The 26,364-nt window shown below is 41.9% G+C and overlaps 1 protein-coding gene across 4 annotated transcripts in view; it reads left to right on the forward strand.

Moving 5' to 3' along the window:
* The window catches only part of LOC110835215 (Src homology 2 domain-containing protein sprint), a 335,746-nt gene that overhangs the window by 75,226 nt on the left and 234,156 nt on the right, over positions 1-26,364 (forward strand). The gene's annotated exons all lie outside the window — the stretch shown is intronic.

Raw genomic sequence — 26,364 nt, forward strand, 5'->3', positions numbered from 1 at the left:
GATGGGAAATTTGGTGCCTTCGACACGTCACCTTGCCGTGCGTATATCGTCCAGAATGATCTGAAAATTTTCATTGTTCTCGTAAGCAACAATTTGTGACAGGTCCTGCCAAGATATCCCACGAATGACTTGGTTATTTAACGACGGTTTTTCACCGCAGTTATTATTATTACGTGGAATGAGCTGGCAAATAATCATGAGTTTTTGATTAGATTCGGACTGTCAAGGAGGACGTTGTGACATTGTTCAAGGTTACACCCGGCTTACTTTCTGTGTTGACGTTCACCCCAAGCTCCAAGGTCAAATTTAAAGACGGTGCAGAACGTGTTAGACGCCTCGCGGGTCGAATGCACCAGAGTTTGACAGAGTATAAACAGCGTTACGTTTGCCAATTACCCAGCCAGGAAAATACCTTCAAGAAAGGCTGTGATGACTGGTTGACGTTTTCGCTTCCATAAAATTGATTTTTGGTATCACTGCATTTGACAATGCTTCGGTAAATAACCCGAGAATGTGTTTTTGTCGTATTGTGAGCATTGTTGCCCAACTCATCCTGTCGTAAGGTTGTTTAGGGATATACGCCTGCTCCAGTATACAGATGCCATTAGATCGTCAGTTGTGTTTGTCTTCAGCGAGTGCAAAGGAACACAGTCCGGAGACCGGTGTTGCCAAGTCGCACGTTTCTTGTTTTTTCCTTTGGAAGAATATGTTGTGTAATCGGACATTAGTGGAACGTTACTGCGTGTTTTGTTATCTTTATCTTCAAGCTGGTCTTGTACGGTCCATGGAAGGGTTTTATGATCGTGGGTATCAGATTATTATTATTATGTGGTTAAGAAATGAGCAGAACCAGCATGTGAGACACTCAGAGACGCGGGTAGCAGGAATTTGACTTCTGCGCAAGCATTCTGTTGCCTAATCCGCCATGACAAGAAGGTCGAGGGAAAAGCCTTTGTAGTTGGTCATTTCCTGTTGTAATTCAGGCCGTCGGAATTTCCGCCCACTGATGCTGGACTGCGTCTCTCGAGAGTACCCCGCCATCCAACGTGATGCGTATGTCGTCATCGAAAGTTTGTTCACCCTGCCGTCATGTGCTGACACCGTATCGCCATCTTTAGATAACCCGCGAACAGTTTCACCTTTCTGCGTGGGAGCTGCATACGTCATCATAATGTAGTGACGTAGAACGTTACGCCATTTGCAAATTAGAAAGTCGCTATATTGTGTTTTCTACACACGTGCGTTGTTCCTGAGCCAAATTCAGACATGTGAGGCTATAGATTGTGAACGGCTTACCTACGAGATACACGCTGCTTGTTGTCCACGATTCTAAAATCCGGAATGTGCCTACGAACGACATCAATCTATCAAAACGTCACTTTTACAAGGGCCTTCTTATTTTGGTTCAGAATTTATGGATTTCTAATTTATTTGAACTCCTGTTACTAATAGTAATTTGTGTACAAGACGAAATTTTATTCTACTACAATATTTCATTTAATATTTCGGTTCAGAATTCTTGTTGCTTCTTTCCAGTTGATAATCGCGTTTTCGTAGAAACGTGTCCTCCAACATCCGCGAGATGTCGCCACGGTGAGACAGGATTACCAACTTTCTTTATTTCATGTCGTGTTATCATGTTCGCTGTCATCGAACGTCGGGCCGAGTGCTTTAACACTCCTGCGTTATATTTGGGAAGTTTCGGGTTCAGATCTCTGCCCGGAGACCCGCTGGTTTTCCTCAGTTCCTCCAGGCAAATGCCGGAAGTGTACCTTGAATTATTCGCTAATCATCCTCTCATTCGATGCAGGGAAGTTGGAACTACTGAAAATGACGTCAGATAAGTTCCGCGTGTCGGTTCCTCGTATTAAGGCTTTGACCGGGATGTTCTTTTGTTAAATCTTATGTGGTACCGCCTGATTCGACTTCTAATGGTTAAGTGAAGTGTTTTCTTCGCGGTACGGTCTGGATTCGTAAATATTATGAAGACGAGCTTCGGCCTCAAAGGGTTAACCAGCTGATTTTCGTAATGGTGAGGTGTAGTGTTTTCTTCGCGGTACGGACTGAATTCATAAATAATATTCAGACGATCTTCGGCTTCAAAGGGTTAAATGAGTATCATCCACATGACGTCATAACACTACTGTGCAGTTAATCATGAAATGTTGTCGTAATTAAAGTACGAAAAATGCAAAATATTTACTGAAGCAATGTTTTTACACAGAATAAAATATATCAAATAATTTATAATGAAAATGCAAACAGATAGGGAAGAGTTCAAATAAGAAATAAGACCTAAACCTGATGAAATAAATGTAAATGTAATTCACAAGTCAGTATAACCCAGTCATGGCTGCCATACGAAATCCATATTTCTACATAGAGGCTGCAAGTAGTGAAGTATTGGAATCAGAAATGTGGCATTCTTTACGGACAGGAATCAGGAATGCGGCGAAAAACATTGATTTTATATCGAACAAATTTTACGTGATCGATAACTATCGAACTCCATAGACCAATGGCATTCAACCTTTTTTGTTCGCGTACTCCCCAGATATAATTTCTCTTCGATTTTGTACCCCCAAAGTTGTTGGTGTATAATTCAAGTTATACATAGTATATAATCTACATCTAAAATAAATTAAATAAATTACATTACTGATTATTCAGTGTTTATCATAAAATAATATATATTCTTTTAAATTTCACGTACCCCCTAAGATGTCTTCGCGTACCCCCAGATATAATTTGTCTTCGATTTTGTACCCCCAAAGTTGTTGGTGTATAATTCAAGTTATACATAGTATATAATCTACATCTAAAATATATTAAATAAATTACATTACTGATTATTCAGTGTTTATCATAAAATAATATATATTTTTTTAAATTTCACGTACCCCCTAAGATATCTTCGCGTACCCCCAGATATACTTTCTCTTCAACTTTGTACCCCCAAAGTTGTTGGTGTATAATTCAAGTTATAAATAGTTTATAATCTACATCTAAAATAAATTAAATAAATTACATTACTGATTATTCAGTGTTTATCATAAAATAATATTTTTTTTTAAATTTCACGTACCCCCTAAGATGTCTTCGCGTACCCACGGGGGTACGCGTACCCCAGGTTGAATACCACTGCCATAGAGCATAGTTATTCCACAGGGGCCAAGAGTACGCTCAGATATTCAAGAAATTTCCCACTTACAGAACACGAGAGTATTTTGGTTACACCTGTAATGTAACAACCTTCGTTAACAGGTGAATTTTGTATATGGGAAATGGTAAAATTTCCATCAATATCTGTTCATTCTTTTGGGAAGGGGAGTGCTTTCTCTCCCTTTGCCGTGCAGGAAGCTGTCACATTTATTTGTTCCCCCCTTATCCCTAGGGAAAACAGTCTCTTATCCAGTGCGGTTGCTTCTGGTAGGACCTACTAGAACATCTGTACTTTGCAGTCTGAAATATGAGCGAGTAATCTCCGCTGTGTATTGTAATGGAGGGGACGGAAAAGTCGAAACTTTTTCTCCGGTTTAAGGACACGAACACGCGTGTGTCATTTGTTTCTTGTTTAATAGATAATTGCGAAACCAATAAGGAAGTTTGAGGGTCACATCGTCGCTACTTACGGGAAGTCGACTTCCCTGCCCCGATTTTGAAACCAGAACACGAAAACAGAAGAGAATCTACATTTTAACGATGGCTTTTGCAATCGGTTGTTAATGGTCTTACCACTGTGACTCTGGTTTGCGATGACGGACTGTGCTACACGGAATGAGGATTTGTATTAAGGCATTAAAGAATAGCTTCATATTTATGAATCCAGGGGTACTTCAGGGTAAAAGTAATTTATATTAAGCAAGGAAGTTTTTTGTTCTCGGAACCCAGCGCTGTTTCGTAAGCAATTGTCAGCTCACTGCCATTAATACTGTGTTAATGACTATGGAAAGTTTGTTTGTTTCTCGTTCAAAAGTTTTGTGGCGAGTGGAATGTAGGAAGATGAATTGAAAGATAAATTATGAAGACAAGGCGCGTTCTTGTGTCAACCCTTTCTGAATAAAAATATGAGAATCAGGGCCTCGTTTACGTGTGGCAATCCTGGCGACGTATTGACTAGCTGAGCGATTATCAGCTTCTAAAGACGACTGTAATTTTTCTCATTATTTTCTTCATTTGTTACAAACAAAATGTATTACATATAACACAGAAAATGACGCTTCATAAATCCTGAAAGGTTTTTCAGTTTATTATCATGAAAATTACTTCGGATTTAACTTTTATATCTCAAAGAGATTCAGGCAGATGCTGGTTTCTGAAATTGATGTTTGATTCCACGTCATGCTCATTTAACCACCCTTCCATTTTACGTCATATCAGTTGATAAACGTTAAATGAAATCAGTAGACAGTAAGCAATCCTACCGCCGGCTAGGAGTTTCCTGTCCATCCATCCGCTTGACAAAGGTTTTATTTCAATTTTTCTAACTTGAGGATCCAGGTTTTTCGGAAGCGATGGTGGAGTAGTTCTTTATATCCTGTCTGATCCCGTTCGTACTTCGCAGCAGGTCCCATACGCCTGTGTTTCGCACTCAGACACTAATAATTTATATGGGATCTGTTGGGGGTCGCTGCGTCCTCTGGGTGCAAGTGAAAAGTTCGCGGAAAAAGTACTCTAGTCAGTTTCAACTGTGAAATCTCTGCGAGAAATGGACTTAAAGAATCCACTTTAGTAGCTTTTATAGATCTGAAGGACCGATTAACAAACTTACTAACGAACGAACCGGCCTAGTAACATATTTAATAACATAATAGCGAAGTAACTAATAAACTATAATTTTATTGTTTAACTACTTAACTTATTAAGATTTCTGTCTTCTGGGTTATTGCGCTGTGTAGTCTGGTCGATGTTAACCAACGTTTCAGAGGTCATACTGCCTCCGTCATCAGGGCGATGAATATTCATCGCCCTGATCATCGCCCTGATGACGGAGGCAGTATGACCTCTGAAACGTTGGTTAACATCGACCAGACTACACAGCGCAATAACCCAGAAGACAGAAATCTTCATATTCACCGCTGTGAGAACCTCAAGTCTTACATACTTAACTTATTAATTGACTTTCCAGCGCAAATGATAAACATACTTACGGATCAGCCTAGTGGCTAATTTATTTATTTAGTGTTCTGTCTGACGACAGGTCCATATGAACAGGATCCTTCCATCCTTTTCTCGGACTGGGACCTGTTCATATACGTTCTTGGCAGATGATCCAGAAGTGGTTTGCCATTGCCTTCTTCTGTGTGTGAATGGAGTAATTGTTGGGATGCCACGGAGGAAAACTCCGTGTTGCCTAGACCACGGCCTTGCCCAACACAAGTTATGAATTCGGGCACCGCCGGGAATCGAACCCGAGACCCCAGGATTACAAAGCCAGCGTTCTAACCGCTATACCACCTCATCTTATTATTATTTAGTGTTCTGTGTGACGACAGGTCCATATGAACAGGATCCTTCCATCCTTTTCTCGGACTGGGACCTGTTCATATACGTTCTTGGCAGATGATCCAGAAGTGGTTTGCCATTGCCTTCTTCTGTGTGTGAATGGAGTAATTGTTGGGATGCCACGGAGGAAAACTCCGTGTTGCCTAGACCACGGCCTTGCCCAACACAAGTTATAAATTCGGGCACCGCCGGGAATCGAACCCGAGACCCCAGGATTACAAGGCCAACTAATACAGGAACAAAATCATGAACTGGGTAACCGTTTACTTAAGCCATTGTGGAACTAATAAATGTTGCTAATTAGTTTAGTACCGGAGCCCTCTCTCTCCGCCAACTGATTTCCTTCAGTCAGCTTTCCAAACTTAAATGGGGCAGTTTTTGGCTGAGCAAAGTTTCTTGGAATCACAAAAGTGTGCTCATTTACGGGACACTGAGGATTGTTCCCGTGTTCACAAGACGGCCCCCCCCCCCCCCCGGTCTCTTCCCCAGGGTTCCGATCCTGAGACCTGCGATGTATGCAGCCCGCCTTGCAACTCCGTTTACCGAAGCTTCAATTCGGAAAAATCCTCCGTGGTTCCGTTCAGCCTTTCCAACCAACATTCGTGCTGCATCCTTCGCCAATCCTCCTTCGATTGATCGACCTCATTATGCAGTTTTCTCCAGCATCCTTAGTTCCAAACATTCTTCTCATTACTCCGTTCTCAAAAGAATTCAAATCAAAATATTTGTCTGAAAATTTTTACGACCTGTCGTTAAACTGATTCATATATTTGGGCGTTTTACTTCGTCTGCTAGTTTAAATTACAATAAAAAATAATAATAACACCACGACGTTTCGGGTACTGGTTCTGGTTCCGTATATCGGATACAAAGTTGAACGGTTTTATCTGAGCCAGCTTCCGAAACGTCGTGTGTTTCTTACAAATAAATCTTAATTTAACATACGAAGGAAAATTTCCCAGAATTCGCACTAATTTTCCCTCAATCTGTGTTCTTCCATGAGAGACCAGGTTTCGCACCCACAGAAAGGTAAAGAAGACTTTATTGTTTTAGGTTTTCGTAGCAGGCGCGAAGGCAAAGGATTCTTAACTTCATTGTAAGAACCGTTCCCTGGACTCGATGATGTCAGAAAGAACTTTGATAAATTTAGTCTCGCGTCTAAGGTAGACTATCATTTTCAATGGCGTGTCTTCTTTTCGAGGGAGGGCAGAGGTTGAGTCTAAAAGACAGGAATTGGCTAGGAAGATCTACGAAATGCGAAACTTGGTACCCTCTTCGGTTAAAATGGACGTGTCACACAAGACTGATGATCTCACGTGGTAAAGAAAAGCATGTTGATGGATAGAATTGTGTGGTACTTGAAGAAATATACGCGGTGACAAAGGGACAATGGATTGTATCCAGCTGCGCGCTTCTAGGGACGGCGAATGAACGAGCTAATCAGGAAAAAAGAAGCTGTATCTGAAAGTTAGGTTAGGTTACAGACAAGGATTGGCCTGTGGCTGCACTGGACCCAGAACCGACATTTGTCTGGGCAGACATCTTCAGACACGCGACTGCTCGTAACTAGACATGTCTGACAAGACTTTTACCAGCAGAAATCTGCTTATTGTAAGTGATGAGGAACGTTGTATGATGAACGGACCAAATGATGACTTCTTCTTATTATATATCATGCTCATTGGTCAAACAGCGGGTATAATTTCAATGAGGGACAATGTTTTTAGGACAGCATTTAGCATGACATCAAGGTCGAGTTACTTCTACGCTCAGACAGACTCCTCCCCCTTCCCAATCAAACCCTACCATCTTTCCGACTACTCTTACCGTAATTGTAACTCATGATCGGATTTGTTTTGTGTCAGTATGGGCAGTGTTACGATTTTGTTTTCATAGTAGCCACTCGATATGCTAAGAATATATAGCTGATTTTATGCTAGTTCATAATATCGGGCTTAATGTCAGAAAAGTACCCCCCCCCCTCCCCCCCGGTTAAAGGTACGATTGTGTGAATAGACTCGAAAAACTTCTCTGCGCAGCCAAAATCCAGCGGCCAACATAAATTGATAGGACTGTAACAAAGCCAGTTGACAGTTGATCTATTCATATTTTCGCGTCTCTCTTACACAGCTGCCTTTTGTGAGCGATCAATACTCGTCTCTTCGGAAGTTCCCTGTTATTGCAGAGTCCAATGGTTATCTACAGTCCCGAAGAAATTGCAGATTGAATCGGTGGGGAGTGAGGTCAGAACTCTTTAAGTTTTCGAATGTATAAAATGTATAATATTTTTATAGTTTATTCAGGTTTCTAAATCTACAAATCATGTACCGGCAAGATTACACCGAAATTACGAGCCGATACATTCCTAGTATCTGATTTATTGAATCTGTTAACTACAAAAGTTACATAGCGTAACGTAAGATAAATACGTCGGATGAACTGGAACGAGATGGGGATGAAGGGGCTATGATTTCAATCTAATATCACTCTCTCACCACTCATATATGTCCCAGCTTAAGATTCAAACCCGATCACGTACCGGAATGAAATTTGGAAGCGTCACCTCTCGACGTACCATGCCCGGAACATGTCCGTCTGGAGTGTCACGGGGAAGTTTTGCCCACACATCACGCATATTTTCCCAAAGGATGTCAGCGACCGACGTGACCCTGGGGAAGGAACCTCTATAATCGTTCGAAAGCAGTCCGGGTTCTTCGCTGGGAATGGGATTATTTCGCTTGATTTCAGTATGTATAATTTCAAGAATATTCATGGCATTGAAGTTGGCAGTCTTCTGGGTTGTTGCGCCGTGTAGTCTGGTAGATGTTAGCCAACGTTTCAGAGGTCATACTGCCTCCATCATCAGGGCGATGAGTATGAAGATTTCTGTCTTCTGGGTTGTTGCGCTGTGTAGTCTGGTCGATGTTAGCCAACGTTTCAGAGGTCATACTGCCTCCGTCATCAGAGTATGAAGATTTCTGTCTTCTGGGTTGTTGCGCTGTGTAGTCTGGTAGATGTTTACCGACGTTTCAGAGGTCCTTGCTGCCTCCATCATCAGGGCGATGAATGGACGTCTGTGAGCTCCGTAATGAAGATTAGTGTTCTAAGCTGACTTAGGGCGGGGAATTTGTTAACAAAGTGCACAGCATTTACCAACTTTTAAAGGCAAAACCTGCATCATGGAGTCACGTGTTCTTCTAAAACGTAAGCGTCAGTTCTCGCCTGAGTATTTTTAAAGATAATTAACAATTTGTCTGCATAAATATTAAAAAAAGTGTTGTCTGAGAGAAACTGTCACGTCCGCAAGATAAGTGTGACATCTTCCCAACTAGCATAACTGTTTTCCTTATCGCAATGCGTCCCACATTTTTTTCTCTCCTGGACGATCTTCTGGTGGGCTTCTAATTAAGCGTTGAGTGCATGCTATTAGCACCCCCCACACGCCACCCCTCACAGGGACGATCAAGTTGATGCGTGCCTCTACTTTGTCTGGGGCACCCTCTCGGTCTAATGTATTTTGCTTCATTATAATTTTCATCCCCGTCTAAATTATTACTTTACTCCAGTTTAAATATAATTTTATTGAGACGCGTAGGCTCTGCTTATGGTAGGTATCACTTAGGGCGGGAGTGTCAGCGCATGACTGGCGTAGGTCACGTCTCAGCCTCCTGTTGTGTTCTGCCCTTCCAGATGCGTGCATTATCTTATGTTCATTGCTAGTACACCTTACTCCAAGACATCTCATGCAGCTCCTAGATGGGCGTTTGCCCCCCAATTGAGTTGTTAAACGAAAAACATTTTAAGTTAAATTTGCAGAATGTAAGTGGTCTTGTCGGTTCTGAGGTCCTTCGCGATCTTAACCCTGCGAAACGCCTATTTGTATAGCAACGTCTGTCCGTCCGTCCATACGTATATGTTATATATATATATTTTATGGAAGGTTCAAAACCATTTTAGCACGAGGACGCCAAGGGTCGCTATCTGAATTTAATGAATCCGATCTAAGACCTCCAGTTTTATATCTTTCCGACGCTCCTCCCATCCACTCCTAGGTCTACCGAGTGGTCTCTTTCCTTCGGACTTTACATGCCACATGCCCTACGTGATATGATCATCCTAATGATATTTGGTGATGGCTTCTCTTCGTGCTATTTTTTCAGTCTCCTGTTACCTCATTATTCTTACTCTCAACTGTTCCCCTCTGCACCCCGTTCTCGAAATCCCACATTCTTTGTGTCTCCCTTAAAGCCAGAGACCGAGTTTTACACCCATACAAAACAACAGGCAAATTACAGTGTCGTATGTTATTATTACTCTCCGCCCTGTCAACAGTTCGTGTAATTGACGAAGCCGTTGGTCTGTTGAGCAGTCGAACTGGTAGAAGTTCGCCGACGTTTCAGAGGTCCTTGCCGCCTCCATCATCAGGATGAAAAATAAAGTTTCATGCCGTTTGGCTTACGAATAATTTGTATGTTTTCCTACCGTCGTCTTTGTCTTATGTCACTTATATCGTCGATTCGCGTCTCAGTCTTTTATTTTCCGATATTAGCTCAAACCATTTCATCCTCTGATGTCAGTACTCCATTTTGTTTGTTGTGTACTTTGTCAGTTCATCATTTTAATGCATTAATAGTTCAAGCCATTATTTTTAGATGCCCCAAATGTTAAAATATTTAAAATTCTTTAACAGGATTTCAGTGTATACACGGTCTATCGACTATGTGTTCATGCCATTATTTATTTTATTTACTTTCAAGAGTCTGTTGCGTCGCACTTTGTGGTTCCACGGAGTCAGAGATGAGCAGTTACAGTCCAAGGGTGACAGAGAACCAGATGTTTTAATTGTAAATACGACCTGATGATGGCATGTAGTGGCTGAAACGCGCTCACTTCGTACAAAGAGCGTGGTCCCTGTACAGTGTTCAGACGTTGAATGTGGTCTCACCACATTACAGCACAGCGCAGGGATACATTTCAATTTCCTGTACTCAGTCGCTGGTTTGTATTTTTAACTCGCAGATGCACCGTGGCGTGTAGATAGGACCCAGCTGTTGGATCCCCGGAGCTTCCGTTCAATTCGCGGAGTCACGGAGGAAGTCGATCCACCATATTGCACGTGTCTTGTTTCGGTTGACAGCAAATAGCACTTCATCAGTGAGATCAGTTTTAGTTTGTTAACAAAATCCATGAAACAGCTTCCAGTACATAGCAGCGTAAATTTGATAATATTGAAATGTATCGTAAAAATAGTGTGGTTGTGCGGATTTGGGGGAACCAGTGGCGGGGTTTTGTGTACACGGTTGTGATCCGTCGGTTCTATAAAATGTTAGAAATTTCACTGAGTAGCTAAGCAACCATTACCTTTGTCTGGCGATTAGCCACGAAATTGTTGTGCTTATCGTCAGATTTATCGGTCATATTTGACTGTAGCTTTACATTTATCTCTGATGAAGATGGTAGAATGTCTCCGAAACGTCGTAGTTTTAATCTGCATCTGATCGTTTGATTATTTTTTGTCTATATGTGGTCTAATAAAACATTTCAGACGTAGAAGTTGAATGTTTTTTGGGATCCAGTGTGGTGGATACTGACAGACATTTCAGAGGAGCTTATTGCCTCTACCATCAGTGTAATGTGCCGTTATCTACCGGATTGCAAGGCGCTGCTTCCCAGAAGACAGCCATGTCTGTTCTCGTAGCCGTGAGAACCTGAAATCTCAACATTCGAGACACCTTAACCAAATAAAAGAGCAGTGAGAGAGGATTCATTTTCTTTGTTTCGTGATCAGACGAGCTTTTCAATTCTGTCGAGCACTCTCTGCAGAATTTCGTAAAATTCCATCGAGTATCCCGTAAAGTACAGAGTGCAGTGGACCGGTTCGTACCAAAATTACACCCAATCGCGCAAATCTCACTGTAGATTGCACGTACCAAATTCCATACGTGAAAGTGATTTGAAATGACACTACGTCCGGAAGCCACGTCGAACTTTCTACTGAAAGACTCGATGGACGTATTTGAGGGTTGAGGACCAGTTGGTTAGGCTAATTATCTGCTTTCGGAGACGTTCGTCTGTCTGGAGCATTAGTGTGCAATGAAGATGCATTATCCTAACGTCTCCTAAATTGGTCTCAATTGGATAATGATGTTCCCGATGTGCATTTGTCTGTTCCAGTGCCTGAATTGTTTCATTTCAGTTGTTTACGGCCGTCTGGCCAACAGATTATAGTAAAACTCGAGTTTGAACGATTACATTTAAAAATGTAAACCAATTTGAACATGCCTTCCACATCAGATGCTGTCTTTCGGTCACTTCATTTTCGATTCTAAACTCCCAGCAGATGTCGTACAGTACCTGAAACTGACGGCGTTCAAGTAGGGGAAGTGTCTTTCATGATAAGCGTCGTATCCCCTAATCACGACAACTATCAAAGTTACAATTTCCGTTCATAATTTCGCAGGGTTTCAATTCAACGCAGAGCAGGGAGGTAATGTCTAATTCTTCGCCCACAAAAATAAAAACGTTTAAGACAAGTCACATTGGAATACGAAAACTATCAGGTCAGAATGACGAAAGAAATTTCGGTTTCTTGAAGCTTCTACCTTCGCCAGAGCAACGCGATACAATACAATACTTTATTTTTCCTGTAGATTAAAAATACATTGATGTAGGATATGTCAATCTATATTATACATTGTCTAAATACAATAATGATTATGATATAATCCCATTGGAGATATAGCATTATATACATTAGATCAGTGGTATTCAACCTGGGGTACGCGTACCCCCGGGGGTACACGAAGACATCTTAGGGGGTACGTGAAATTTAAAAAAATATATATTATTTTATGATAAACACTGAATAATCAGTAATGTAATTTATTTAATTTATTTTATATGTAGATTATATACTATGTATAATTTGAATTATACACTTTGGGGGTACAAAGTTGAAGAGAAATTATATCTGGGGGTACACGAACAAATAATGGTTGAATACCACTGCATTAGATTATCATTAGGCAATATTCGAAAATTCTTCATTAAGATAGTTTTATAGTGAATAGTAACACCCCTTAATAAGAAAGTCCTTCAATTTCACTTTTCTTTTGCATATAAAATGCTGAAGACTGCGTTCTGTTTGGTTTCTGGACCGCGTATGCTTTGCGGGCTAGCGGTAATTCCACATTGCGTTCCCAATATCACAATCTGCATATTTCGCTACCCAACTACAGTTGTTATAGGCGTTTTTTCCACGTGGAAATTTTGTAACATATTGCTGAATACATCTAAGAGTTTAGACGACTTTGTGCAAATATAACACGTACATTAAAATACATTTACCGATTCCATAACTGAAGTCAGATATATACTGGTCTTTTATTATACCCACATTTTAATCTGCGTTAATTAAGTGTTTAATTACAAACTCACACAACATCGCGGTTTTTACATCAAAATAGACAATTCTTCACCGGTGATCGACAGGGGAAGAAATTTTGCTCTCCATTCAGAGAATCGGAGAGATACGCATGAAATCAGGTGGTATATATAATTACCACTATAGTGTAATTGTTGCAGTGGTTGATCAGTGCTGGATGACAGCTGGTTAGCGTGAGAGCAATGTACCCGCTGATCCGCGCAGGTTACCTGTTCGGTATTCCGACCCCTCTCTTGTACGACCAAGCTTGCTAATTGAATGCTCCAAGCCGAGCAGCCAATTAAAGGCGGGCGCATGGAGGGGAAGATTTTCAGAAGGGATGTTTTGTTTTATTTTGTTTAAATGTACTCGGTACAGTCTTCTTGCGTTCACAGCAGACAAAAGTTCAGGTCACGTTTCAGTTGGTGTGTACGAGGTGCGATCGGAAAGTTTCAAGACTGCGCCTATAAAAACCCGTACAATTATCTCAGGTATTAAATTCATCCATCACCCTCGAGGTAGTTCCCCTGGGAGTGAACACAACGATCCCAGCGCCGCTGCCAAGCCTGGAAGCATCCCTGGAAATCTTTCTTTGTCAGCCTGTCAAGCACCATCTGCGATTCTGCCTGAATCTCTTCTATCGTCTCAAATCTCCTTCCCTTTAGCTGAATTTTCATCTTTGGGAAGAGGAAGAAGTCACACGGCGAATAAGGAGGGTGCGGGATGACGGCCATGGTGTTTGAGGCCAAAAACTGCCGAACTTTGAGGGCGGTGTGCGCTGGCGCGTTGTCATGATGCGTCGCATGTGGAGTTCTTCCTTTAGAATCAGCTGACAGGTCCCATAGCCTATCCCAACAATGTCGCACAAGTCGTTGATGGTACGACGTCGATCTTCGTGAATGGCCTGCCGAATCTTCGTAACATTTTCGGGCGTTTTGCTCGAAGATGGTCGTCCAGAACGCTCGTCATCATCGACAGAGGTTCGGCCGGCCATTTTTAAAACGTGAATGCCACACAAAAGTTTGTGCACGACCCATTGCGGACTCCCCAAATGCTTGCTTTAGCATTTCATAGGTTTCCGTAGCCGTTTTGGCGAGTCTTTGGCAATATTTGATGCACACGCCATTCCGAAATCGCAGGAGGGTCGGTGTAATGCACTACCAAAACGCCCGTAACTAAGAAACAAATGCTAATTCGATGATGCCGGCTGGCACACTGATTCACTATGAATGTAGGCCGCACCCCCTAGCGGCATAAGCTCGTACTACATCCGGTTCGCCCTCTATTGACACAGTCTTGAAACTTTCCGATCGCACCTCGTAAAGTGAACGCGCAATGAGGAAGTCATTTTTCCTTCTTGCAGGTTTTATTTCCCACATGAATAAAGGGATGAGTTGGGTAAGATATTCACAAATTGTTTTCTTATTACTACTGACTAAGAGAATCAGATGAGCGAAATATGTAGCACGAATGGCAAAGATGAGTCGCAGATATTGTCTTAGAAGTAAGGGACTGCTTGTGGGATATTAACGTCGGCGGGAGGATAATATTAAAAAGGGTCTTAAATAAGGTGTGAGGCTGTATATTTCGTTCAACTGGCATGGTTCCAGTATAAAACTTTTGTCAGGGCGTTGATGGAGCCCGGACTTGACGCAATCGTGAAATGTTTTTACCGGTTGAGGAGCTTTCAGGCTCTCAAGGAGGACCTTTCTGTATAATGTTCTTATGGAACCGGCTTTGTCTGTTTGTTAATTTAACGATGCTTTTCTACTGAATGTCGATTGGTGTACGCTTTCACAGGAAGTGAAGTTGCTCTGTGCTGGGTCCATCCCTTTCCCAGTTCGTTTCTCACTCAGGTCCTTGCACCAATTCGTAAACTTCTACTCCAGAAATCCAAACACAAATCGCGGTTATTAAAGTTGTGTAAAGAGCTCTCGTGCATTTCTGCGAGTGTTTTACGAGCTGGAAAATAACTTGGTATTCATTCTCATTCAAAATCATCGTCGTCTCGTCCCCCATAATACAGATGCGTGGTCCCCCCCCCCCCCCCCCCAAGTCCATAGTCATGATTGCTGGTAGCTCCCCCTGGCTCAGAGGCCCGAACTGAAAACTTGCAACCCCAACCCACTCCAACCTCGTAGCTGGCCATGCTCCAGTAAGTCTCTCACTCGCAGAGAGAGTGAACTTGTTCCCTTTCAGATGCAAATCCGATGTACTTATTTTTCTCTAAGCCTTCTTATGTAATAAACGGTGTAACCACAGAGGAAACTAAGTCTATGCTCACGTCTTGTCACCACAGGGTGGGATGAAACCTTTAAACGAAGAATTTTTTTTTAAAAAAAAACACATTTGAAAATTTGTCACATGTCTAATGTTTGGAACTACGGTATCAGGTAAGAAGACATTGAAAGAAGTCTGACGTTAAAGAATCTGTTCTGCCGTTCAGTTCAGAACTTTTAAACTTCCATTTCCTTATCTTAAAAGCACTCCGTGATGGTTTAAATATACAACGCTGTAATTTTATCTCTTGTCCTATATTGGAAGAAGATAAGTGAACGTGTTTGAGGTCGGCACTGAGGAAAATATTTCGACAAAGTAAGGAGGAAATAACAGGAAACTTGGAAAATACATTAAAATATATAATATAATTCAGGTCTATACACAAACTTTATTTACAGATGTTAAAATTTAAAATTTGCGCTATTCATCGTTACTACGATGTTACAATACTGCGCCTTCATTTACTACATGTTTCGATGCGTAGCATCATCTTCAGGTTTTTCCTTTAAAACTACTTTATATTACAATGCAAGTTTTTCAATTTATTCATCTGTTTTGTAAATTATTATAGTATGTGTTCTGTTGATCTTCTTATTTTATGTATCTTATGTTTGTTTTCCATTATTCTGTGAATAAATTAATTAACATATGAGTTTAAACTTAAATTGGAAAATACAGCTTCGTAATTTTTTTCTGTTTACCAGATATCATGACGGCGATTAAATACAAGGTTGGAAAGGTGTTATCTTCACTCTACAACACGCCAGCAGGTTGTTTAGGTGATAGCCACGGATCAAAGACCTAAAAATGTAACTCAGTCTTTCTCGAAGAAATGTTATCCAAGCCCGTTAACGGGATTCCAGTAGCGTGTTTGGCCAACCAGTACCTCCGTGGTCATCGGTGAATTGCCCTTCTGGGTTGTAACGCCGTGTAGAGTCGTGCAGAGATTAAAATGCTTGTCAGATGAAGAGGCTGTGGATGGGGACGGGTTCTTGTCAACGCGGTTCGATGAATAGAGGATAATTCCCTCGATATTACGTTCTGTGCTTCACGGAATGTGATGGTTACGTGTGGATGTAAGGCTGGGATTGTGCCTTTGAGACAACGAGTGACGTAAGTGCTCTCAAGTCAAATCTTGTTACGTAAGTTGTTCAATGGCGGGGGACCACATGCGTGAGTGGCCCCCGGGGGGTGGGGGTAGTTCTAGAAACGTCAAGTGAACAGATAGCTTGGCGAAAATGCGAGGATAATATTAAAACAAATATTAGAGGAATGGTTGTGTAAAATTTTGAAATAAATTAATTTTGCTCAGCGCAGTTTGAGATAGCCCAATTTTTGTGAAGAAAATCATTTTTGAGTAAATGTCAATTATCCGAAGGTCGTAGAGTTAATAAATGAGAGAATTGTAATGAAATCTTTTCGGTTTAATGAAGAAAACACCGACGTTTCGAGAATCATCTTCGTCCTCGTCCTCAGGGTACAGACTTTGTCGCAGTGAAAGCTTCTGATCATACAAATTTAGAGAATGATTTTCATGAAAATCAGTGGGCCTAGTGCTGCTTTTACATGTGTAAAGTAAATTTGTTTCGTGTCTGTCGGATATGAAAGTAGTGGATCGAGATCCTGGTGATAGATTTAGGAACCATCAGCCTTTTCCTCATAGTGGTTGCATACATTATATCAGCTACTGTCAGTTTTCCATTAAACTGTGCAATTATAGTATCCTGTCGTTTTCAGATTCATCGGCAAGAAAAGTGTGTTCCTGATTTTACGTGTTCATATCGTTATTTGCACGTTCGTGCATCTGCTTACTTCAAAGTTCATGAGATGATAAAGTTGCGTCATATTGTGATAAATATATATTTGTTTAAATCTTGTCAGTCTAATCACAATAAAATTCCTATTAAAATATTACCATAATTAACATTTAAATATTTAAAAATATATTAAATGATATTCTCTATCGAAATGTTCGATTTACATTATAATATCACTTTTTACACGACATGTTTCAGTTCAAAGTTCAGTTGCTGAACTTACAGATCTGGTAACCAAAAAGAGACATTCTGCTGTTCTGAACAATTCGACGGCAGAATGCGTGTCTTTTGTGTACAACGCACGTACGACCTTCGTCCTCCGTACATATCTCACAGACCTGTTCGTTTTTGTTCTAAATTTCGTCCGTATTTGGTTATCGTCTGGTACTTATTTGCCTATGATTTGCAGGATGTGACTCTAGTGAGGTCTGTTGATAAAATGTAGAGTAACTGAAGAATGACCAGGCAACGTCCAGTCTATAAACAGGCGCACTCTTTGTGTGTATTCTGTAATGCACCAGAAGTGATTTTATGCGTAACGAGTCGTTTCATTTGTCACGTGTGTGACGTAATTTTATAAAACAAGAAAAGATCGCGGCGCGCCTGTGCCTCGTGTGTTCTAATATTCTTCATAGCAGGAAGTTCCGCTGTGTCTGGGGTCTTCGTACGTTTCAAAAACTTCCGAGGAGATTTCTGTCACCTCAGAGAGTTTCCTCATTCAACTTTGTGACTATAGATGGAAGTAGTAACTGAGTTCGACAACTTTAATGGATCCACAGACTTCATCAACAAAGTCCATTATTTTACTACTAATTTCTCATTTGTTTCAAACTTTCTCGTTTGCAAACTTATGAAACAAAATTTACGTAGAATACAGAGGCTTGTGGGTTATATTGTCAGGGTACGGTAAATTAGAAGATGTCACAGGCTTCTACCATCTTAGAAATTCTTACGGGGAGCCTTGTACATCGCGTTTTGTCATCATAACCAATAATCTATGATTTAATAGGTTTAATTTAGTTTTTTTATTAATTGTGTATCAACCGAAGATCTGCAGCCTCACATGAATGGGCAGGAGATGAAATTGCAGTGACTTATTTTGAAAAATCCCGGCATTAGCGTACAACGCGTTGGTAAGTATTTGATAGAATGAGTCTTTGGTCGGGAGTAGAACAAAGTACCTACTCATTATAATCAGGCACCCCCCCCCCCCCCCGGGGGGCCACTTTCCACTGCAGCTGACCAAATCCAAAACATGCAAAATTGTTAGTCGTCTTTATCACGTGCTGTTTGTTTCAACATGGAGCAGTGAATGATAGAACAGGCTTTTGTTCGTTGTAAAATAATGAAATGAGCTAATAGAGTGTTATGTCTCACTGATAAATGCTGACGTCACACATGGGCATCCTGTTCTGTCAGGTTACAGCAAATAAAGCTAACGGTCGAAATTCAAATTACTCTCGTCACGGGTATGGGTTACCACCTATGACAAAGCTACTAGTCGCTCAGCTTGTCCCATTCATTAGCCACTTGAACCTTTTCCACATCCTCACAGTGTCTGTTTTTAAGATCCATTTTAATATTATCCTCGCACGTATTTTTAAGTTTTAGTGTTGCTGTATATTCCTGTGATGTTATTGCAATGTGGCAATGTGTCGATGTGATAAAGTTGCGGTTTAAGCCTTTAGAAATTTAATTGGATCGCACTCCAGGCTCTTATTCGAGTAGCCCAGGATTCGAATGTCGCCACAGACGTCGACTGTCCTGTCTCAGTTTTTCCCCCAGTCTTTCTTGATCCTTTGAGGAACTGTCGATTCCTTAAACTGAGACACCGTCCCTTTCAACACGTTAATTACCCTGACGTTCGGCTCCTGGCGTAGATTTACATCAAACAATGTACATATTCCCCTTAAAAGAGAGAAAGGAGTGTTTTTGAAACTTTGAAACCGAAGGTATTATAAATATTTTCTAAAAATTCAGATCTTACCTCGAATAAAACACAGTAATCCCCATTGCTAAGACCAGTTAATTAACGTTGTTTAGGTAAGTAATTGCTGTTTATTCTGAGAAGCAATCAAGCCAAGACGTCAAGAATTACGTGACAAATGTTAATGTGAGTGATGAACGTTGTAAATCCTGAGCTTATCAAAGTTTAGCCTCCTTTTTAGGACGGAGTTAATGTCTCTTTATATATCCCAAATGTCCATGCTTCTCTTTTCAAAGTCTTACTTTGGAATGTCCGCATTATTTAACTTCGGAGTCTGGAATCGCCACTGCTAATAGCCCCATCCATTGCTCTCGTATAAATTCTTTGGCTGGAAAGAATCCCCCCATCGTTTTGTTTCACGGCGGATTAATGCATCTCCATGCTATCGCGTGTAGCCAGCTGGCCGTGAACAAAATCCACCCCCCCCCCCCCGGACGTTCGAACCCTTCTTGTGAAGTGATGGAAATGTCCGGACTGTGTCCGTTGGGCCGGGAAATGTTTCGAAGGGACACAGTGCGGCTGACATGGTCACAAACACCCCCCCCCCCCCCGTCCGCGTGCTGGAAATTCAAAGTTGCCGCTGGATAAAGCTGAAAGGGGAATTTTCTAGCTTTAATATGTACCTCCTGCTTGATACGAGATGACTCACCGCAGGAAATAGCAAGAGAGGATCACCGGAAATCCGTCTACTTAAGACTTGGAAAACACAACTTCGCATCACCGCCATATTGACACATTCTCATAAAATTCTCTCAGCTCGATCGGTTTTTTAACAAAATTAATGTGTCATTACATGTATATATTTCTTGCATTCGCTGTCGAATGCGAAGATGGCGTCTGCGCGCATGTTTCAGCCTTGGGACGTGACACGATAAGGGAAGTTAACGAAGTTTGGTTTGGTTTGTGTCGGCCTGACGTAACCCCTGCTTTATGTGAACGTCTAATTGGGCTTTATAAATTGCATTAGAAATTACCCCTTGTGCTGAGAAGTTGTACGTGATACAGGCATGCAGTAAAAGATCATTGAGCTGTTTAGCAAATTTTCGAAAGGCCGGGTGTTTAAGGAGCTGGAGATTCAACGCCGATCCTCACAACCAATCTCACTAACATGTATATTAATGTTATCCTCTTATTCATGTGGACATTGCCCAAGAGACTTTCAGCGGTTAGAACGCTGGCCTTGTAATCCTGGGGTCTCGGGTTCGATTCCCGGCGGTGCCCGGATTTATAACTTGTGTTGGGCAAGGCTGTGGTCTAGGCAACACGGAGTTTTCCTCCGTGGCATCCCAACAATTACTCCATTCACACACAGAAGAAGGCAATGGCAAACCACTTCTGGATCATCTGCCAAGAACGTATATGAACAGGTCCTAGTCCGAGAAAAGGATGGAAGGATCCTGTTCATATGGACCTGTCGTCAGACAGAACACTAAATAAATAAATAAAATCTACATGAAGCGAATTGAAATGCATGTCACTAGGGATGCCATCTTATCTACCAGTCCATTTGGAGCGAGCGCACTTTAGATGGACTACGCGGTCAGGAAATTGCGAACTCTTCAAAGTTGTGCTTAATTTAGGCCGCCGTGTCTTTCGGTCCGAGGCATGTCGCAAGTTAACAAACCGTCACTCATATTTCCTCCGGGACGAAAACACGCCTGTATAAAACTCTGTCATATTTGTCTCACCAACACACGAGGCGCGGAAAAAGACTTATTTTTTCATAAATAGACGTAATGAGCGAAGGAAAGCCACCGGCTACACGATAAGTGCTGGAGCGACGTTGCTCGATCATTTTAAGTCCTTCTCAGATTTTGTGATGATGAAAGTATGGTTGATACCATGGGCCAGTCGTGCAGCACGCATGGAAAGATAAGATGTTTATACATTATTCTAATCGTGAGACAACGTGGTGACTTGGGCGTAGATGGGTACAATATTAAAATGTTTCTGAAAAAAGATTGTGAAATGGATTAATCTGGCTCAGGATAGGGAACACGGTAATGAAACTTTCGGGTTCCGTAAACGGCAGCGAATTTCTTGGCTAGCTGAGCGACAATTAGATTCCCAAGAGAGACTTTGGTCAGAGCAGTTATGAACTGATAAATTACCTCTGTGAAGACTGCCGAAGGCTTCCGTGGGTGTGTCAGTTGGCGTTTTCAAGGACACCAGGGCCGTTCACTCCCCCGCACCCAGTTATAACATCGCATCAGCTGGTCCTCTGAAGTTCTCTCTTACAGCTGGTCATTCACTTACGTGTTATGGTGGTGCTTCGTTCATTATACTATTATATCGAGTAGCTTCATACACGAGACGTTTCGGGAGTTATCTCCACCTGAGTCATTACAGTTCCAGTTTTATTACATCGTAAAGTAATTTGCACGTGGCTCAGAACTACTTGTTAACGTTGTCGTGTGACATATATATATATATATATATATAACCACCGGGGGGGGGGGGATGCGTACCGATTTTGTTTTGAAAACAGAGTTCTTTTTTTTAAAAAAAAAGTCACAACTAGAACTACGAACATTTATAAGGATAATATTAAAATGTATCTTCCGGAAAGTTATGAATGTTATCTGGATCAAATAAGTGAGATCGGGGTCCAGTAGATGGGTCTTGATGATACTTCGTGTGTAGAAATAGTCATGAATCATGAAATCACCAGAGTTCATTTAAGTAACTCTTCAGACACGCTGCTTAAAAATGTTGCTAAAGGGTTCAGAATTTGAGGTTTTAAATTTTTCCTGTGGCAGTGCGTGATTTGTAGCGTTGATCGTGAATCCGGGTGCCATTTTCCGAGCTTGTGTTGGGACGTGATGCCGTGATGGGGCCTACGACGTGTGTACCACCGAGAAAGCTTCATTACCAGTAATTTTCAGAACAGTTTTATCGCAGTAGCTGTTGCAAGTAGCTTCCAGACAAACGCATGTCGATAAGCGGAAATAAAGGAGAAAATAATATTCTTTGTTCCGTCTAAAACCCTCGTCTCTGTATCTGCGGTAATAACAAGCTTCCCCAGATAGGAGCCAGTCAGATACACACCCTTAAATGTTGACAGCAAATAGATAAAACGGAACATCCCGTGTGTCATTCTCAAGGGGGAAGGGGGTTAGGCGCGGGGGCCTTTCTCTTAGCTAAATCTAGACGCTAGAAATTGATGGCAGGGAAGTGTTGTCGTATTTTATGGGGAAATTCCCCCTGTGTTTTGTTTCTTTCTACTCATTTCTGGGCCGTGATGTTTCCTTTTGTGGCAGATCAGAACATCTTTGTTTTCGATTGGCTGGATGTCCCGCGTGTTGTGTTTAGTCTACTACTATTTTCCCGAGGACTTAATGTAAACTTATGAGATCAATCCACTGGCTGTCTTTGTTTCTGTTTGTGGGTGTCCGCTTTCAACTTGACAGCGGGTTGAGAAGAAGGCGATACTCATGATGGCTTGATAGAGGCCAAAACACGTTCGTCGATTCAATTTCAAAGAGTGAATACAAATTTTTTGGTGTTCCGATAGCATTTTGGCGTATTTTTATTAAAGTTGTTTCCGCTTTGACGCCGATAATAAATGTGGATGGGGAGTTAAGTAGATGCTTTATAGCCTATTTGACATACGAGGAGCGTCCACAAAGTAAGTTTCCCACTCGTCCCACAGCTAGCAAACCTTATATTGCGCGAAGCGACTGTGCGTACGTGATAGAGCAATGACGTAGCATGGCGCATGCACTAACGGCACCTCCCGCGTTCTCACAGTAGCATCGTTGCAGCTGTTGAAGATGGAGATTCTTATTCCAGCTCCCGCCGACTGTGAAGTGCGGTCAGTGATAACGCTAGGCCGCACACGGCTCGACGGACAGCAAGTCTCCTGCAGGAATTCAGCTGGGAGGTGTTTAATCATTCACCCTACAGCCCGGACCTCGCTCCCAGTGATTTCCATCTTTTCCTACACCTCAAGAAATTCCTGTCCGGTCAGCGTCAGCGTTTTGAGAATGACAGAGAGGCGGAGATGGTTGTCACACAGTGGTTCCAATCCCAGGCGGCAGACTTCTACGACACAGGTATTCAAAAGTTGGTCCCACGGTATGACAGATGTCTCAATTCCGGTGGCGAATATGTTGAAAAATAGCTGGACACTTGCTGTATCTGTTGCAATAAATATTTCTATGAAATTGTGTTTTGTTTCTGTAAACGGCCCCAGGGAAACCTACTTTGTGGACGAGCCTCGTATATACACCGAAATTAAATTAGCTCGACTGGTGAAGTAACTTGGAGATCGGAGTTATTATTTTTTATCGCCAAAGTTATGGCCGCGGAACGAAAATAACATTTCCACGATGTACAAAAAACACGACTTTTGTATTCAATAGAATTTTCCGCCAGTTTCCACTAACCCACGCCCGGAAAATGCCCCAGCAATTTACGCATGTTTTATGACTCATTTTATTTCGAAGCATTATTGTAAGCGTAGGAAGTTCGCTTTATTAGTGTTATAAAATATATTGCCCTCAATAAGAATGGTTTTGCGCGTCCCTGTTTCAGATACAAATGTTGACGTAGTCTCTTGGCTCCCAAAACGGGCGCCGCTGTATCCAGGCGAGACGCGCGTCGTTTCAAGGGGGAGGGGGTGAAGCATTTTACTGTCACGTCTAATACATCTACTGGTCTTGTTAATTACTGAGTGTTTGAAGAAATTTTAAGGCTATTTATCTGCATTAATGTCAGTCAGAAACTGTAACGTTTCTTCAGATGTCTGCGACGATGAACAACGGTGAAGTTGGGGCTTACCGACGCCAAGAAGAAGGGGATTGACCTTTTCTTATCACGTCTTGTCATGCAGTTCTCGGCAACACCATGAGACTTGGGTCAATGCCGTGTTTTGAACCCGGGCCCTTCGAATACAAAGCAGGACCGCTCATTAAGTCTGCAATGGATTGTGATGAATACAGCGTCGCGGGGAAAAACTGTTTACCTCAGGGAAGGTGCCGACATGTCCGAGGGAAATCTGAGTTTATTGTGTTGCCTGCCTTCTTCCGTCAGAACTTTGAAACCAGAAGTGGTTCTCCCCTGTGAGCCGGCCACCCATAAATTCCACTGTTTGCATTATGGGAATCGGCAGGAAACTTTTCTTTTAACTCGGCCATCTTCTCGCGGAACTTTGTGTTTTGTCATTCTCTTTACTGAGTAGTCCTTTGAGATTTCATTACATCTTCGCTTATTTGGGTCTCTAAATACGAGGCGCGTCCACAAAGTAAGTTTCCCACTCGTCCCACAGCTAGCAAACCTTATATTGCGCGAAGCGACTGTGCGTACGTGATAGAGCAATGACGTAGCATGGCGCATGCACTAACGGCACTTCCCGCGTTCTCACAGTAGCATCGTTGCAGCTGTTGAAGATGGAGGTTCTTATTCCAGCTCCCGCCGACTGTGAAGTGCGGTCAGTGATAACGCTAGGCCGCACACGGCTCGACGGACAGCAAGTCTCCTGCAGGAGTTCAGCTGGGAGGTGTTTAATCATTCACCCTACAGCCCGGACCTCGCTCCCAGTGATTTCCATCTTTTCCTACACCTCAAGAAATTCCTGTCCGGTCAGCGTCAGCGTTTTGAGAATGACAGAGAGGCGGAGATGGTTGTCACACAGTGGTTCCAATCCCAGGCGGCAGACTTCTACGACACAGGTATTCAAAAGTTGGTCCCACGGTATGACAAATGTCTCAATTCCGGTGGCGAATATGTTGAAAATAGCTGGACACTGGCTGTATCTGTTGCTATAAATATTTCCATGAAATTGTGTTTTGTTTCTGTAAACGGCCCCAGGGAAACTTACTTTGTGGACGAGCCTCGTACTTTGCATCTCCTCAAAGACGACGGCAATGTCCCCTTTCTTCCACAGAATGTCCTCTCGGACTGTTTTGTTCTTTGTAGTTTGCAAGCCTCTTCAATAAGTTATCTCGTTTGTCGGTTTGTTTTGCTAGAAGGCCTCGAGTTTTATCTCTCTCTCTGACTTCTGTTCCTCTTTTCCAAGTTAAGATTTCTGTACCATGTCCTTGCTTTACTCTTTGGTGGTGAAGGCATGTGACAGTGACTTCAGTTGAAATCGCGAACATTTTGCTAGCATCTCTGATCGTGTTCATCTGTTTTGCAGCGGTGTTATTACAGTTGTGACTGTCTGCCAAGTCCCTATTTGCTGTATGTTTACGGAACTTGACATGAAGATGGTGCCATCGAAAGCCACCCTCATTTTCGTAGTTCTTGGCTGCATAGGCACCGTCAGGAATTCGAGCTGTACTTTCCCATGAACTTATAATTTTAAATTCTGCGTATTAATGAAATGAGCGTGTCCTATTGTTCCGTCTGACGCAGGCCCCTGTACCTTGATCTGATTTTCATTTATTTATCTCGTACAGAGAGATTCTCTCTGATTTCAAGTCTTACACAGTGTAACTCAGAATAAGATTTCTTTACGAAGACAGAAAGAGTTAGTTAAATGAGTTAGAAGATGGATGTCTTCTGGGTTGTTGCACCATGTAGTCTGGTAGAAATTTCCCGACGTTTCAGAGGTCATTCCCTCGTAATTAATTGACACTCAGAGGTTATGAAGTACATACTGAGTTCCTACACTCACTGCTTTGTGCACAGTCGAAGTTACCGGTACTTTTGCGTTAACAATCTTTAAGGAAAATGTTGGAATACCTATGAATGGATCTGCGGTAGGGCAAGGCTTCTGATTTAAAAACACAAACTTTATATTTTCCCAATTTTAATGCTCTAGAAGCATCGATTTGCTGCGACGTTTGTCAAACTCGGGGACCCCCTGAAATTCGGCGCTGTTTCGCCCTGCTGTAGTTGGCAATTCTGCTCAACTAGCAGCCCGTGTGTGAGAGAAGGAGACTGATGTCACAAGTTTCTAATAAGACCACAACTTTGTGACACTGCTAATGTATCTCAGCTTTGTGTCTCGGATAAAAATAACAAAAGTTTTAGAAAATTAAGCTGTTACTTGGAAGTGTCTGTGTAAAGACAGTCTTAATTGAGCGAGCTAGTTCTGTAGCCGGGACGGAGAATGCAAGTGGATGGAGTTCATGTTTATGCAAAAGCCTTGGATGTTCTGAGGCGCGGGTGTGGGGCAAGACGAAGGAGAATGAGACCTTGTGGTAAAAACGCTTCCCTTTCAATTTACTTCGGATGATTACTCTTGTACATAAAGACAAGGACGGATGTTAAGTTAGTAATTACACAACTCAGTAATAACTTCTGTTCACAATTTCAAATTCTGTCTTTCCTTACTTATTAAACGTAGCCCAAAAATATTGGTCTGTCATCATATTTGTAATTTTTAGCATGAATAACAATGCTAG

This window comes from Zootermopsis nevadensis, unplaced genomic scaffold (genome assembly GCF_977971745.1).
Source record: "Zootermopsis nevadensis isolate Lab colony 2312 unplaced genomic scaffold, Znev_1.0 Znev_ptg000022l, whole genome shotgun sequence".
Taxonomy (NCBI): Eukaryota; Metazoa; Arthropoda; class Insecta; order Blattodea; family Termopsidae; genus Zootermopsis; species Zootermopsis nevadensis.